At 41.2% G+C, this 12,395-nt stretch overlaps 1 protein-coding gene across 4 annotated transcripts in view; it reads right to left on the bottom strand.

The window, feature by feature from the left end:
* The window catches only part of MECOM (MDS1 and EVI1 complex locus), a 190,494-nt gene extending 179,585 nt beyond the window's left edge, over nt 1-10,909 (bottom strand). For all 4 annotated transcript variants that reach the window (XM_086618102.1, XM_086618103.1, XM_086618104.1 and 1 more), the window contains exon 1: nt 10,568-10,909. The gene's annotated coding sequence lies outside the window, so the exon portion shown is untranslated. The remainder of the gene's footprint in view (nt 1-10,567) is intronic.
* Nucleotides 10,910-12,395: the final 1,486 nt, after the last annotated feature.

The raw sequence follows: 12,395 nt of genomic DNA, 5'->3' as shown, positions 1-12,395 counted from the left end.
CCTAGATGGACTGAGGGACACTGAAATGTTGACATGAGGAGAACTGGGATACGAAGGAAAGCAGCAGAAAACTAAAATATGTGCAGGTACTAAAAGGCAATCAGAGCCTGGTTAGCAAACTGTACAGAGTCAATGCTGGAGGCAAAGATGCCCATTATGGCACTGACCAGCTGAAAAATAAAGTGAGGAAAATGAGGGCCAGCTATAAGGGGAAGAGATGGATGGGACTTACAAAGGATTTGGAAGAGGCTGAACAGAAGGAAATTCCAGTTTTTTCCGAGAGGCTGAACAAGAATCTCAGCTGACTGCAAGGTTTTGGGACAACATGGAGGGCAGTAGCACTGGCTAGAGGAGGAGAAGGAAAACTGATGAAGGAAAAAAAAGAGAAGTGCATTGCCTGGGGTTGGTGGGTCAAGGGAAACACATTTGGAGATCACAAATCTTCAAACAAATAAGAGAAGAGGCCTCTTCACATAGTCTTACCTTGAGGGAAATAGGTATTGTCCTTCTGTGCAAAAGAGAAGGAGTATTTCAAAAGGCACGGCAAGGTGCCGCAGCACATCGCTGCTCTCCCTGGGCATCAGCACCATCTTCCTCTGCAGACACAGAGGGGTTGGTGGGATTGTGTCTGGTTTTAAAATTAAAGGAAGACATCAAAACTAATTTCTCTCCTCCTTGCTAGCTGCTTGTTTGGACACCTATGCACATAGACATTCCAAACGGGTAGATACCAAGTTAACACTAGCAAGAAAAATTATTTTTTTCCAGGTTCACATGCAAATTTTGGCTTATGCAGACATTATCACTAGGAGACTGCTTAAAATTTAGCTTTAAAGAATATTTTCTGTAAATACAGTAATGCTGAAGCTTTCCCATACCCCAAACTTCCATTTTGCCATCCCAGATTGATTTACAATTTTGCACAAAATCAACATTACTGACACGGTTTTGAAATACCCGCTGCCACACGCAACAGAAGTAGTGTGATCAAAAAATCTCTTAGGGAACATGAATATTCAGATTTCATTTTTAATAAAATATCCATATAGTCAGCTTCGCTTTTTGAAAGCCAATTTACCACTTGAGGCCTTTTCAAGAAGATAGGAAGGCCTTGAAAATTCCTTTCCGAAATCCCAAACAGATACACACCAGGTCTCCAACACGGCATGTTAAAACTCTCTGAGTGAACCCAAGCCCGTTTCGTGCGTGTTGCCAACACACTTCATCGAGTTAAGACTAAGAACAACATTTTGGGAAACCCACTATACACAAGAGCCCCTTTACGCTGTAGCCTTCACCTGATGACATGTTATGCCTTTTGTGGGATCTTTTACGTCTTTCCACGCTAAACACTAGAGCTGTACTTTAAAAGGAATGGCTACTTAAAATTTGTATTTTTTTTTTTCCGAAAACGATGCTATCGTATGCCCCAAAGTTAACGCGATCACATAAAAATCGGGCTGGATCATGACAACATATGTCTTCACTCCTGCGTGTGCCACCTACCGCCCAGCCAGGAAACACGAGGGCTGTCACGTCAATAAAACGCCATATTAATACTCTCTGGGGTGGAAATACCTTATTAAGCAACTATTATTTTCAATTCTTTGCTTCCAAATGAGTATATTTTTGTACCATTCTGACAAATACATCTCAATCTACAGGCTCTGCCAAGCAGGAGTTGGGTTTTTTGGTTGGCTTTTCAAGTTTAGTGCTGTCTTTATTAGACCAAACGCCCGGATTTCAACAGTACTGTTAAACGATGCGGTGGTTTAATACCAAACCTCAGCGCTGTGTCCTCTGCAGCACGCGTGCGCTCGGGTTAATAAACATTTTGCCGCACGCTAACTCCTGTCTTCGTTTGCTTCTGTTTAATGATGACCACCTCCTCCTGCCCACATGTACGCTCCTCTCTCCACTGCTTGTTGAGCCATCAAGACACACCTTTGTTTCATTTAGTATGCAATTTTCACCTCTGACCCAAGAAACTAGTCTTGGGCTTCCTGAACTTTATTGCCTGTTAATAGACTGCTGGCTCTCTTTTCAGCAGTCATAGAAATGGTGGAGAGCCATTTAATTGAAAAGAGGGACAAAGCTAGAGCCTGAAAGGCAAAGTCAGTAGGGTTGGTTTGTTGGGTTTTTTTTTCAAGAAAAAAAAAAATAATCCAGAAATAATATGTTTGAGGAGCTTTGGATATTCTTTACAAGTTTGTGCCTCTTCACACAAATAAGACAGACATCGCTGATTTAATTATCTTCCCAGGGAACAATGGTACAACACTCTGAATGGTGCTAAATGATTGATCTGGTAATTCATCTTCTGCTAACAACTATCTATGCATTTTTTTTCTCTCCAGTCCTCAGCCCGATGACATTAGCAGCAATGTCACAGAGCAGTCCTGGGCTTTCATAAAACACCCACAGATGCTCTTTCCTGCCAGTATTTAGGGACACATGGTTATAATTTGGTCTGTATTTCTTTGTCATAGATGACTTTTAACTACATCTGTTCAATTAAAATAAAAAAGAAAGATACAGCTAGAGCCCGTCAGCTTTATATCAAATGTAGCCTTTTAATGAAATAGGGGGATTTAATTTTGTAAGTGTTCTGATGAGTGCGAGATACCTTTCTGCTTTTTCAGAAGTTCTCTGTTTGGTGAACAGTTAGGAAAGGACGTTATTACAGCATAAGGATATTATTGTACACGGAAAGGCATTATTAAAAGTGATTTATCGTTCTGTGTTAGGAAACTTATAGGAAAAGTCTGATAATATATTAAACTTGTTTATTATGGACTTCATATAATTTTTGAATAATGCAGCTTTTTCTTTTGACAAGAGCAATAAACTCTGCCGGTATAGACATACGTTGATTATCCTAAGTCAACTGTGTTGCTTAAAGAAACATGCCCAAACAATCAGCTTTTGACAGCTGCATCTCTTGTTATTTACAATAGCCATCACAGTAATAACTCACCATTTCTATATTAATAAGGCAGTGAAATTTATTATGATGGTATTGAAAAGTTATTAAGTACTGCATCCCAAGTGACAAAGTACCACAGCACTGTCACTATCCAAAAGCAGTTGCCCATCCATCACAAAGCTTTCCAGATGGTCCTGCATCTTTATCGCTCCCAGGTTGGTGACATCACCTGTTCACCCACTCAAAATTGATGATGAAAGCAAACAGATCTATCTTACTTACATTTACCAAATCAATTTAATTTTACAGGCCGTGGCTTAGTGACATATTGACTGTTTTCCTTAATGGCATCTACTGTACTTAATGCAAAGAACTCATCTTTGAATCCTGGCTTGCATAATGTGGCATTTCGTAATAAATTTTTTATAACATATTCATTTAATGGGAAGAATTATGAATGTTTGTCAGTTCTATTAGATGCAATTATTATTCTCTTCAGTTCCATCTTTTTTATTTTTCTTTCTGATGTTGTCTTTCTTAATGGCTAAATTCAATTTACAGTTTTTGTCTTTTAAAGGGATGTCTGGCATATCTCACAATTATTTTTCTTCAGATTGTGATAATCTCACAGATCCACTCCAATGTCAGCTTTTCTCTCAGTTTATTTAGTGCTATTATCTGCTTAGACAAAGTGCTACTGAACTCAAATACAATCTACCTGGGTCACGTCTGAGTAAATAATAACCACCTTAGTTTGAAGAGGAATATAAATTCCTGAAACATCCCCCCAGTTCTGCTCTGAAGAAGGTAAAAAAACTTCCTTCTCCCCTTCCTACTTCCAAGTCCACTTGACCCTTACGGTTCCACTCTGCTTCCCTCAGGAGTTAATGCTTCTCCTGATTAAATTAAAACCTCAGTGGCTTTGTGGGGAATACGTACACAGACCAACAGAGAGGTTTTTGTGGCTCTAGACCATGCCATGAAACGGGCAATTTCCTGCCCCCAAGGTCAAGGACACGGTGGAGCATCCGCCATGGATGGAGACGTAGTCAATTCTACACAAATCATTTCAGTTTTAATTGAGACAAAGGTTTTGTGTGAGATTTTACAGCCATGCCGCGCACCAGCACCCGCTCAGCCTCCTGATGCTGTTGCCACGTTGACTTTGGGTTGGCTCAGCAAGTCATCAGCCCTGTGAGCAGCAGCCCTGATGCCAGCACTGGCTCAGGACAGGGGTGAGGGGCACCTCCCTTCTGGCAGCTGCTACAGCCTCTTGGCTACCTCATGTGATATAGTTTCTAATGTTTTCTGAGAATAGCTCCGTCGTAAAGCCAAAGAGGGAGCTTTGCAGATCTTGTTTGTGCTCCCCTTCCAGTGAGCAGCAGCTTTGCCTGAGCAAGAGAAGGTTGTGGTCTTTGTCCAAAAAAACAGAGCATCATGTCCCACTGACCTCATGATGTGAGATGCTGTTTAATCATGTAAATCAAAGAATTAGGAGAGTTGAAGAGTACAAGTAAGGAACAGTAAAGACAACAGCTGACTACTCTGTGTTGTCCCCATGTCCTAACCCTCTTCCATTCACAGGAAACAACCCCAAGGACCAACAGTTCCCCTTTACATTTCATTCAAACTGAATGCCAAGCCCACCTACTCACATCACGCTGTTTGAGGACCTGATGTTTGCTCATATGTAATTGTAAACCGTCCATCCTCTGAGCAGGGATGAAGTTGGGGTGTACAACTGACATCACCTCTTAGAGCGACACTTTGCTCATGAAGCATCTGCCCACCTTGCTGCAGGAGTCCTACTGCTGTGGTGGCATCTGGCTCAGTTGCAGTCTCACCACGAGACACAGATGCAAACAACAGAAGAATTCAGACTGGTAACATTAGCAGCACTGCAAATAATGTCTTTTTTTTGTATGCAACTTTTGAGGGGCTGTCTTAAGCACCCTCGTGCATACTCAGCCCAGGCAAGACGTACGGTATGAACTCCATCCTATGTGGCACCGAACACTCTGTCCCTAACAGGGAGGTTAACACAGCAGCTAAGCACATGCTTAACTCAAACACCTGGGTAATCCTGTTGATAAGCCCGTGCCTAAGTGCTTTACTGGATCTCAGCCAGATTCTCTATGCCTTGCAAAGCTGAGCTCCAAATGGAATAAAACATCACCTATGGATTCAAGAAAAGGTAAGGATGGCACCCCCACCTGCAGCTGCCAGCACGAACGGTCCACTGATCTGGGGGAGAATACGCTATCTGCAAAACTAGGTTGGTCTTGTACTGATCAAAAAACATCCCTGCCCCTCACTATAAAACAAATTATTCTTTTTTAATTCCGAATAAGAGAATAAGTCACATTCTTATTCCTGCTTTTGTTTCAGCAATAATTTTGCAAAGGTACCTGGAGTCTCAATACTGCTGAAACCCATACGCAAGGAGAAAATGTAGGCAAGGCATTTGCGTTATATGTCCCCACTTTCCAACCACCTAGTTGAGCATGGAGTAGCTTTGCATGTTAATGCTCTTAAAAACAATTGAAGGAAAGGTCAAGATTTGGTCTGTTACAGTCAGTGCAGTGTGAAAGTGTCAGACAACAGCAGAAAACTAAGGGGTTTTTTATTTGACACTAGGACAAACTCTATATCCCAAAGAAAAATATTCAGAAGTAATGAAGTCTTTGTTCCCTTTATTTTCCCTTTTTCAAAAAGACATAATCTACTGCTCTCTCCCTGTGTGATTTCACTGACTGCAAGGGAGTTATTGCCCTCAGCACTGTCATTGTTTATTAATAACAGATTAACATGAGTTTTGAGATGTGTGAATCCCATGTGCAGTTATTTAGAAGATGCTACTTTTTGTTCTGTTTTTATATAAAGTAAAATTAAAAAAAAAAGAGGCAGATGCTGCTTTCGAAATTCTGACAAAGATTTTCCAAAGAAGGACTCAAAAATAGGAGATAACATCTATATAGAGAGAGAAATCAGCTGGTAACTTCCATTTATTACAGTGAAAGTTTTTTGGTGCTAAGAGCAAGAAACTCAAGCTACCTGTTTAGGTGCTACAACCCGCATTTGGGAGCATATACATTGGAATCCAACTCTAAAAGCCTATACCTTTACATTTTGTAACTTATTATTTAATTTTCATAGAGATAGATGGAACACCTAGAACCTAGAATCTCAAATAAACCGAAATTTAAATTTTAAAAATGCCAAAAAAAAGCCAAAGAGTGCAGAATTGAAACTTAAAATTGCAACTATTACAGTCCCTATCAAGCAGTGGGAAGCCTGTACTCCAGAACAATTTTTGGGAAGCTGTGCAGCTTTCCCCAAAGACTTTCATCAAAAATGTTAGAAGAGAAGTAAACAAGTAGCCAAATGGCCTCCTAATTTCCATTTAGAAGCAATAGCATCAGCTCGAGCACACGCTACCAAATCTGAGATGTTTTTCAGCATCACTGTCATGACAGGAAAATATACTCTGCTCTATAAACAGGTTATATGCTGCTTTATAAAGCCCTAAAATATTTTTTACTTCTGTGACAATTTTGATTTATTAGAGTTTATTACTCCTGGGTTTGCCTTCCAAGCAAAAAAATAAAAGTTTAGAATAAAAAGAGCAGTGAAGAAGTTGTTCCTATGAATGAGACTTTGAGTTTGCTGTAGCAGAAAGAGACCTGGATTTGAATATTCGACGTGCTCCGGAAGGTGCCGGTCGAAGATAGGTGCGTGTGCTTTGGTGACCTATTCCAAAGGCTTTCCTTGAAATACTGTCCCAGTTGTTTTTCATAGCAGGGCATGAACTATGATGAAATCACTAACTTTGTGTTCGCTTGCTTTTGTTTAAAAAAAAATTACTGCCATCCCTTAAAAGCTTGTTTTCTTTGTTGATTAAGCAGCAGTCAATTTTCCCTTTTCAAACAACCACTGAGCAACAGCCTCCCGACCCCCTCGGATATTCGGGCTGCCGGCAAATACTAAAACCTCGGTGACAAACTGCCAAAAAGCTCGACCTTTCCCCTTGTCCGGTGACCCCCTGTTCGATTCGTACTTTAGCTAACCAATACCTGATTAGATAATGCTCGGCTCTAGACCCACAAAATGAGATAAAATTCAAATTTATGGCTTTTCATTTAAACTGGTCTACAGCACTCTAATCATGACCCAAGCGCAACTACATCACAACAAATTCTCTTTGTCCCAGAGTGTGTTTTATGGCTGAGGTATATAAATGGATGGACACAATAGACATTGTTTTCTTGGACTTGCTCTGACAAAACTCTTCATCGATGTCATATGGAGTCTTGCTATAGGGGAATGTCGGAACAGGCCCCGTGAAATCCCTCAGCCTTCTACAGCAAGTTTTTCTTTAGCATCAAGTGCCTGGCTGCAAAAATTTAATAGCAGCAACTCCTCCAGCTTCCACTTCTCTCCCCACCACTATGGGCTAATCCTAGTGTCAACTTCAGACACAAAAATCAGAAGTAAGAAATATCCCACAGCTGGAAATACCTAAAATTACGACAACCTTTTGCAAGGGAATTTAGCATAGTCTGTTATAAAACTGTCCTTTCCAAAAAACATAGTTACAATCCAAATCCGTGTATACCTGTAAAGTCTTCCCTACAATGTGTATGTAGGGTTTTGGTTTGAAATTTTCCAGTTTAAGACTCTAGGTTACCCAGCAATCCCAAACAATTGCAAAAAAAAAAAAAAAGAGCAAATCTTCTGTATCAAAATCAGTAATATATGCGGCACCAGAAAACAGGTAGAATAATGCTCAGCTTTCATTAAAAAAAAAAATCTTTTTATGTGTTTATGTTAATTGTTTTCTTGAAAAGGGATTCTTCCTTCATCATATTTGAAAGTCAAGCACCATTGCATGTCCGGTGTTTCACCTTAAACTTAGAAAAATTCAGGTAACATGGAAAGATCAATTTTCTAATCCCTTAATCATCCTCACTGTAGCCGCAGGGGACTCTATTCAAGGGAATTAAATAAGCACACAAACATTAGCAATGTTGCAACCCCACTATGTATTTAGGACACAGTAAAATGCTTTCTTTGGCTTGTGGGACCAGTGAGCACTTCAAGCAGCTTGAGGGATCTTGTCTCTTGAAGCCACCAGACACAACTGACCTCCATAGCACCATGAGTTACTCTAGGAATTATATATAATCAAACATGAAAGAATATCATGACAGTAGTTAAATCAGTGCAATTCACTCAACATACAAGCATCGTCATGGAAAAAAAAAAGAATATTTTAAAACCTCTTACACTACAAAGTCACTTAAATTCACGGTCAGAACCATACAGAAACTTTGGCTCCATCCTTCCTCCATTTAAAAATACAACAATGAAATTTCACCTTGATATCAGCAACAGCAGACTGAGTCCCCCCCATTTGTTAACAGATATATTGGCACCTGGCAGGAGAAATGCCCAATTTCACAGAATTGCACTTTCAGGGAGAAAAACTGACACCAGAAAAGCGTAAATTCCCAAGACTGTACTTAAACCTCAGTAAATGGCAGCTTTCCCTCAGCATCCCGTGCTTCCTTTGCCACTGCCTGAGCCCACACACTGGTAACACCTTCTCTCTTCCTTTTTTTACCCCAAAGCACAGGCCCAAGGAAGTGATGGCTTCCAGAGCAGTGCAATGATGAGCATGTGGGCTGGGATGGGCACTGGTAAGGTCTTCTCCAGCACTACCAGGTCTCCCTACATCTGTCCTTTAGCCTTAACCTTCACTACATGCCATTTTACTCATTGTGTAAACTCTGGCAACCAGCGTTTCTTTGTCTCCCTTCAATTACAATAAATGTACTTAACCCACTTATTGAAAAAATACTCTGTTTCAGGCTCCCCTGAGCACTGCAGAGTACTTCTAGATGAGTGGCCAAATTGCAGAGGGACTTGATTGTTGATTTTGTGTGATTTTGCTCCAACGCTTTTCAATAGCTTCTCCCCAGCTGTCCCAACTACGGAACACTGTTCAAACGGCAAAAGTCCTACAGCTTGAAAGGGATTCCATCGGCCAGATGGGCTTCCAGCACTATCAAGACACACATTTCTTGTCTAGATTTCGTAGACCTCAAACCCCTAAATATTTTAAGCAGGAAAACTAGTCTCTCATACTACACCATATTATCAGCACCTAAGGCGTGGAAATCAAGATGGGTTTCCCTCAGTTTTAGTGGGGCTATCCTGCACTACATCAGCTGAGGATCCAGCCTAAAATACTCTCATTTTGGTATACGTTAAACCTGCAAGTACAGCTGTGTCTCAGCAGTTTTGCTCCAATTTCTGTTGTCGATATCTGAGCTTAATTGTGGTGTGGTTAAAGGTCAGATTTTATGGTTTCCTGGTGCCTTTTTCAAATAATAAAGATTTCTCACCAACAATTATATTTCATCAGGGTCTGTTAACTCGATAGAGTGCTGCCAAGTCTATAATTTCTCCTGACACTATTCTGTCATTGTTACAGGTCTCACCAGATTTTAAACAACTGGATGGAAAGTTTGGAATGAACTCACCGAGTATTTATGGACAGTTAAGAGCAAATCAAACCTCTGTTTTCCACCATATCTGCAAGGCTCTGCTCCACAGTGAAACTCCATTTTTCCTGGAAAAATGAACTTCCCAACTCTCCAGAGGTCAGTCGTGCCCCTGGAGAGCCATGCAAACTCTGCACTTATCCCCTTATCAGAAACCAGAGGAAACGTACAGATGGAAAGCTGAGATTGCCCTGTGTTTCTACAGCACATTGTTCAAACTATGAATAAAACCATGCAAGAATGTTTGTTACACCATAACACAACTGGCAACGTGCACCACTTGAGGTCTAAAGTCCTGACCTGCAGCTCAGCCAGCTCCACAGTGATATCACAGCAAGGAAAACACGTTGTCCCTGAAGGCAGGGAAAGCAACAGGCAACTACTTTACTCGCCAAAGGAGGCCCTGAGCTCCTTCAGGAAAAACAGCACTTCTCAGAGCATAGGCAGAAGTAACATGAGCCACATCCTCCCCATGTGTGCTAGGTCTGACACCAGCATCCAAACATATTTCACCAAATGAACAGCAAAATTCCCATCAAGTTAAATGGAAGCAGGATCAAACCTCCAGCTTTTCAAGTCCCCGAGTAGCACAAGGTTCTGCAACAGCAATTTTAGCCACGCAAGGCTAGATTTCAAGGCTGTTCTAACCACTGTCAACAGAAAGTGGCAGTGCACAACCCTGAAAGCAGCATCCAGCTTCTTTCCAAACAGCGCAGTGTTGTTTGGAAATCCCTCACCCACAAGACACTGCAGGACTGCAAAAGAGCAAACTAAAAATGGTACAGAAATGCTCAGACAATGTGACTCTTTCCTTTCCTTCCCTAGAAGAGGCATCACCTGCCAATATCCACCCAGAAAGATTTCATGGTAGAAGAGCAACAATAATTCCAGCCTTTTCTCTTTTTTAATTTACACTTGTTTCTGCCCAGAAAGTCTCCAAAGGGCCACAAAGCAGACTCTGTGCACACAAACATCCCCTGGCTGCAGCAGGATAGGACTCAAATTCTGCAAATACTTCTGTGTTTGTAGACACGCAAGAGAGCTCAACAGACCGAAAGAATGTAAAGTGTCTTACCTCCCAACCGTAACTGGGATCTTTAAGGTGTGGCCGCTGCTCTCCTACAAAAGGGCCAAACTTTTCCCCTGCTTCAATCTTCCTTTTGGTCCATATCCCTAATCCCGCTCCAGGAATGTTGGATTCTCGGAGCTCAAACTCTGAAGGAATGGGAATGTCATCAGGAATGTATATGGGAGCCTTGTAAGGAGAGCTCTCCTTTGGAGTGAAAGTTTCGCTGGAGGTTGCTGGAGAAGACGGCTCTTGAATGCTGACGGATGTTGGACACTGAACGTTTGAGGCCTCTCCATCAGCTTCTGGCACTTCCTCCAAAGGAAGTTCAGGAAAGCTTTCATACAAACATTCATCACCTGGAAAATAAAGCCAAACAGTAGGGTTTGAAAATCCTGACAGGTTTTGCATATGAAGCCCTTTCAGCCTGCACATGAAATGGAGAGGACAGTTTGGTAGGCGGGCACCACCTTCATCAATCACGAGTCCTGCAGCAGAGCCTCACCCTAGAAGGAGCTGAGCCTTTTTCCTGTTGTAGGCCTGGGGGTACACAGTGTTTCTCAATATTCCTGACATCGAAAGTGGTTTACATCATTGAACACAAGCGAGGGAATTACATACAGATGTATATGCAGGCACACCCTATTGTCCAGTCTGGTCCGGATACAGCGCTCTGCATCGCACACTCTTTGAAATTGCAACTGAAAGCCAGCATTACACGTTAAAACTGAACTCGAAGTGAAGTGAAAAGCAGGAAAGCTTTACTGGTCTTTCAGAGAGACAGGTTGAACCTGAAGTAGTCAAAATTAAGTTTGATGGCCTCCAATTAGTCTTTGGAGGAAAGGATCCAGCCTACCACACAACTCTTGGCAAGAACTTCAGCTGATGTAAATCAGCGTCTTACCATTGACCTCCAAGAAACGCAGTGGCCTAAAATAAGTTCAGGATCCAAACAGCACCTTATAGAGAACATGAACCTTCTCCTCTTACAGTTGCAAAATAACCTGGGGCAGATCCAAAATGCATTTAAAAAAAAAAAAAAATCGTCTCTAGGGCTTAGCCAGCAAACAAAAAGAAAAGAAAGAGAAAAAAAACCACCTCACTGTTTTTGACAGCTCTAAATGTAAGGCTGATTGTAAATTCCTTTTAGTCGAAACACTCAGTGACTTCAGCAGGGGCTTTAGCTGCACCAGCAATGCAGCATTCAATGCAATAAGGCATGCAAAAGGAGTAAAAAAACAAACTAACCAAAAAAAGTTCTTAATTATTTACATTCGTTTAACTTTATTAATGTTACCATACTTTTCCTACACACAAGAACTCATTCCACTTAATTCTAGCTCAAATAGGAGGCGAGAAAACTGCTCTCCAAGGAATGAAGTTGAGAGATGGGGAATTTAAGATCTGAGCATGAGGATATTTGCATAACGTGGTTGGCCCAGAAATTAAAGTGTTACGCTGGGCTTGGCGTTCAGAATGATTCCGTTTCAGTGAAGAAACAGGAAACTTTAAAATGTTCTTTCAATTTCTTGCTCATTTGAGAAACTATCCATGGTAGATTAGCATCGTACGCCTTTTCCACTGGAAACTGGTCATAGCCCATTATCTCTCACATCTTTGTTACATATTATCTCACAGTTTTATATCTGTACTTTCATGCTTCTGGTACTGCCTAAGACAAACACTGGGACATAACAAATCATTTGAATAGATTGCTCCCATCACATGACTGGCAAACTGGATTCTTCATCTGCGAGCAATTTATTCACAGCCATGAACTGTTTTTCTTTCTTTTATGTGGCACTGGCTATGACCTCATACATGTCACAAGAAAGTT

Source organism: Tauraco erythrolophus, chromosome 11, assembly GCF_009769465.1.
Source record: "Tauraco erythrolophus isolate bTauEry1 chromosome 11, bTauEry1.pri, whole genome shotgun sequence".
Lineage (NCBI taxonomy): Eukaryota > Metazoa > Chordata > Aves > Musophagiformes > Musophagidae > Tauraco > Tauraco erythrolophus.
The sequence above is the reverse complement of the archived record's forward strand: the minus strand, read 5'-3'. Positions and strand labels throughout refer to the sequence as shown.